The sequence below is a fragment of the Molossus molossus genome, unplaced genomic scaffold (assembly GCF_014108415.1).
Source record: "Molossus molossus isolate mMolMol1 unplaced genomic scaffold, mMolMol1.p scaffold_m16_p_19, whole genome shotgun sequence".
NCBI classification, from domain to species: Eukaryota; Metazoa; Chordata; class Mammalia; order Chiroptera; family Molossidae; genus Molossus; species Molossus molossus.
This window is the reverse complement of record NW_023425354.1, coordinates 26,832,379-26,837,954: the sequence shown is the minus strand read 5'-3', so window position 1 is coordinate 26,837,954 and position 5,576 is coordinate 26,832,379.

Here is a 5,576-nt window from a genome sequence, read left to right as displayed (position 1 = left end):
TACTAGTAAGTACTGCTAATCAGAACTAACACTGGGATGTTGTTATGGTCAGTAATATATAAGGAAATGTACCTCATAATTGATACTAATGTAAGCATGGATGTTTAGAAATATTTTGGGGTTGGAGAAATTCAAGAAAATTACATGAACATACTTAGTAAACAAAATGCTGGGAGATGCAAACTTGATTTAAAAATATATATTACACCACTTGACATTTTTTTTAAATCATAAGAGAGAGGGGGACAAATGGAGCTGGAACTTAGAATAATTTTATGCAAAGACAATGACTGAGATCCTTAAACGAAATGTCAAAGTTATGGACAAAATGAAATTCAATGAACCTAGGTACTCAGAAAGATCTCGGCACTGCACTTGCATAAGTGAACCAAGTGTCCATGAGTCTGTCCAGGCCCTTGCACCACCTGAGACCTGTGCTGCATGGAAGGAAGCTCCAAGTAAGCACAAGAGGGCAGGTGGCAGTTACATCTATTGTTTTTTGTTTGTTTTTTATTATGAATGACATATTGCATTTTTCTACATCAATTACATCCAATCCCACTCCCTTTAAGAAAGTTTACAAGTAAATTTTAAAGTATGTGAAAGGCAATTCAGGCTATCTAGGGAATATGTGCTGTCTTCGTTCATGTGAAAAATTGCTTATATATTGAAAAGTAAAGACAGATTGTTTCCATATCATGGAAAATATCAGTGTAATTCTATTTTACAACTTGATAACACATTTTATTTTGTTTTGTTTTATTTCCTTTTTAAACTTATCTTTATTGTAGAATGTATTACAGATGTCCCTCCTTTCTTCCCCTCTCCCTTGATCCCATCCTACCCACTCTCACCCCCCACCTGCCTTCCTGTGTCTATTGGTTATGCATATATGTTCTTTGGTTTCTCTCTTCCCACCCCACCTCCCCACATCCCTTTGAGGTTCATCAGTCTAACAACCATTTTGTACTTCTTTTTTTTTTTTTTTTTTTAATTTTTTCCCTTTATTGATTTTAGAGAGAGAGGAAGGGAAAGGGAGAGAGAGAGATAGAAACATCGATGAGAGAGAACATTGATTGGCTGCCTCCTGCATGCCCCTCACTGAGGATTTGGCCCACACCTGGGCATATACCCTGACCAGGAATCAAACTGGTGACCTCTTGGTACATGGGTCAATGCTCAACCACTGAGCCATACCAGCCAGGCCCAATTTGTACTTCTTAATCCCTTCACCTTTTTCACTCATTCTTCCAACCCCGCCCATCTGGCAACCAACAAAAAGTTCTCTGTATTTATGAGTCTGTTTCTGTTCTGCTTGCTCATTTTGTTTGTAGATTCAATTGTTAATAGATATGTATTTATTGCCATTTTATTATTCATATTTTCTTATTTTTTTCTTCTTCAAGAAGACCCATCAACATTTTATATAATACTGGTTTGGTGGTGATGAACTCCTTTAGTTTTTTCTTGTCTGGGAAACTCTTTATATGGCCATTGATTCTAAATAATAGCTTTGCAGGATAGAGTAATCTTGGTTGTAGGTCCTTGCTTTTCATCACTTTAAATATTTTTTGCCACCTCCCTTCAGCCTGCAAAGTTTCTTTTTTTTTTTTTTTATTCTCAACCGAATACATTTTCCCATTTTTTTTGTTCAGATAGAGTGGGAGGGACAGAGAGAGAAACATCAACATGAAAGGGACACATCGAGTGGCTGCCACCCACACGACCCAACCAGGGCCAGGGACAAACTGCAACAAAGGTACATGCCCTTAGCGGGAACCGAACCCGGGTCTCTCTGGACTTCAGGCTGATGCTCTAACCGCTGAACCAAACCAGCCAAGGATCTCTTGAGAAATCAGCTGACAGCCTTATGGGAGCTCTGTTGTAGGTAACCAACTGCTTTTAAGAGTCTCTCTTTGTCTTTAACCTTTTGTATTTTGATGATGATGTGTCTTGGTATGGACCTCTTTGGGTTCATCTTGTTTGGGACTCTCTCTGCTTCCTGGACTTGTATGTCTGTTTCCTTCACCAAGTTAGGGAAGATTTCTATCATTATTTTTTCAAATAGGTTTTTAATTTCTTGCTCTCTCTCTTCTCCTTCTGGCATACCCATGATACGAATGTTGGTATGCTTGAAATTGTCCCACAGGCTCCTTATACTATCCTCATTTTTTAAAATTCTTTTTTCTTTTTGCTGTTCTGATTGGGTGTTTTTTCTTGTTTTGTTTTTTGTTTGTTTGTCTTTTTGCTTCCTTATATTCCAAATTGATGGTTTGCTTCTTGGCTTCATCTGCTCTACTATTGATTCCCTGTAAATTATTTCAGTTAGTGCCTCCTTCATCTCTGACTCATCCTTTATTATTCTCTTGAGGTCCTCACTAAGTTCCTTGAGCATCCTTATAAGCAGTGTTTTGAACTCTGCATCTGTTAGATTACTTATCTCCATTTCGTTTAGTTCTTTTCCTGGGGTTTTGTTCTGTTCTTTCATTTGGGACATGTTTCTTTGTCTCCTCATTTGGCTGCCTCCTTGTGTTTGTTTCTATGTATTAGGTAGAGTTGCTATGTCTCCTAGGCTTCCTAGGGTGGCCTATTGTAGTAGGTGTTCTATAGGGTCCAGTGGCACAGCCTCCCTGGTCACCCAAGTGGGCCATCAAGGTGCACCCCTCATGTAGATTTTATACCCTTCTGTTGTAATTGAGTCTTGAAACATTGCTGTTGGCATGTCAATGAGAGGGTTTTACTCAGGCTGATCAGCTGCAAGGACTGGCTGTGCCCACTAACCACCGACCTCTGACTACCTTGGAGGATCAGCTGTGCAGGGGCCCATCACACAGGTCAAGACCTAACTTCAGCAGGGCTCTGCTATCCACTGAGTCTATTCCTTGAGTGTGTCACTTGTGGAGATGATTGGGTGGTGGTGCTTCAACATGGTCTGAAGCTGTACACTGGGTGTGCTGGCTCGGGGGCAAGGTCAGCCACTGCCTGTGTTCTACCCGGGACCACCCGGCATAAGCTAAAAAGCAATCTGCTGATGGCTGCTTCTTGTGCTGAGCTTGGAGGTACCCAGGCAAAGCCCAGCTGTGAACCAAGGCTGGCTGCTTCTAGTGCCAGGCCTGGGGTCACTAAGCGAGAGGTATGGGGCTCACTGAGACCAGATGCTGCTTGTTTGAGAGAATTTAGGAAAATATGAAGCAGGAGCCAAAACAGGCCAATCCTATGGTAAAGTCACTGGAAATAGCTTGGGTGGGCCCAAAAGTTGGGTGGGCCAGGGCCTTGGAATAACCGTGGTGGGGCAAACAGTGTGAGCCAGGTTGCTGGAGTCCCAGATATAGCACCTGTCTGCCAACTTCGTGGGGGAAGGGCTGACCAAAGGAGCAACAGCCTCCACGAGCACATCTGTCAGGAGAAAGCCGCCTCTCCAACTCTCACCCCAGTGCCAAACAACTAAGTTCTTCCTCATATGTCTCTGGTGCCTTTCAAGTTGCCTCCCCTCCGTGCTGGAGCTCAGAGGGAGCAAGTCCAAGTAAGTCTGTGCGCGGGCCCTTTAATTGGAGCTGACTGGGACTGCAGAGCCTCAGCCTCCCTCAGCCTCAGTTCCCGCTGGTTTTTCCAGCCAGAAGTTATGGGGATTCTCTTCCTGGCACTGGAACCCTGAGCTGGGGGCGCCTGGTGTGGGATGGGGACCCCTCACTCCTCAGGGAGGACCTTCATAGCTGAATATCCCTCCTGATTTTTATCCGCCACACGTGGGTGTGGGGCCAGCCTGTCCACGCCTCCTACCAGTCTCGATGGGGCTTCTTTAATTTCATAGTTGTAGGACTTCCATTCAGCTTGATTTCAGGTGGTTCTGAAGGATGTTTGTTCTATAGTTTAGTTGTAATTTTGATGTGGTTGTGGGAGGAGGAGACACCGTGTTACCTACACTGCCATCTTGACCAGAAATCTATATCTATTGTTTAATCATAAATGGCAGGATGATGTGGAGCCACACTAAGGTAAGATGGCACCTGAACTAGAAGACTAGACATATTTAGATTATAATACTTAAGGAATAGCTGCCACATAATGTTGCCTCGGGATAATAACTGGACATGAATGATTAAACCTTGGGAAGAAGATGAGTTATGGTTGTCCTTGAGGGGGGTTGGATCCTGCTTGGTGGGAGTCATCTTAGGCCATATTGGGAGAAAGGTGTGTATGTGTCAGCGTCTGTGTGCACATGCATGTGCATGTACACGTGTGCTGGACAACAAGGACTAGAATGCAGCAGAGACTTGTTGGGCTATCTGCCTGGCTATGGGTCTTCACTTCCCCTTCTCTAGATACTACCACTCAATTCTTGGTATGGACTCCAACAGTCACATTTGAAAAGTTGTTTTATTTGTTTTGTTTTTTTGTCTAAATGCATGGTTTTTAATGTTTTTATTTCTTACTTAATTTCATCGTGGTCAGAGAATGTGGTCTGTGTGATATTGATTGGATGTGACTCTTGTCTTGTGGCTTAGTAAGTGGTCAATTTTTGTAAGCGTTCTGTGTGTGCTTGAAAAGTGTGTACTTTCTAATTACTGAGTGCAAAGTTCTATATAAAGTCAATAAATGTTAGTTAGTTGTGTTGATCAAATCTTCTATATCCTAATTAATTGTTGGTCTGTTAGCTGTTAGATCTGTCAATTACTGGCAGATGTGTTAAATCTCCCAATGTGAGGGTGAATTTCTGAATTTCTCCTTATAATTCTGTTCATTTTCACTTTACATGCATGTTACTAGATGCATGCATTTAGAATTATAGTCTCCTCATGAATTGAACCCTTTATTAATGTATATATAAGCCTCTTTTCTGTAGTAGTGTGTTTTGCTTAAAAGATTATTGTGCCTGATGTTAATTAATATTGTTGCCCTGGCCAGTTTGGCTCAGCGGTTAGAGTGTCAGCCTGTGGTCCAGAGAGACCAGGGTTCGGTTCCCGCTAAGGGCATGTACCTTGGTTGCAGTTTGTCCCCGGCCCTGGTTGGTCGTGCAGGTGGCGGCCACTCGATGTGTCCCTTTCACGTCAATGTTTCTCTCTCTCTCTCTTTCTTTCTTCTCTCTCCCTCCCACTCTATCTGAACAAAAAATGGAAAAATGTCCTCAAGTGAGGAAAAAAAGAATATATATATATTGTTATAAGGCCAGTTACTCTTGCTTACTTAAGAGCATTGCTTCAGAAGCACTTCATTTTTTCTCCTTTATCATCAGTTTTTCCCATCTCTGTTCATTTATTTCAAACTGAATAAAATCATGCTGCCATTTTTTCTATAGTAAAGAAAAATTCACTTGACCCCACTTCCTCCCAAACCACAACTTTATTTCTTTGCTCTGCTTTACTCAAAATTCCTCAAAAGAATGACATTTAGTCCTCTTCTCCCATTCTCTTATTTTCTCATTCTCAGTTTTTTATTCACTATTTTACATTATGTTTTCAAATAACCTGTTGTATAGAAACAGACTCATAGATACAGAGAACATACTGACAGCTGTCAGAGGAGAAGGGGCTTGGGGGCCGGGTGAAAAGGGTGGAGGGATTAAGAAACAGTATGGT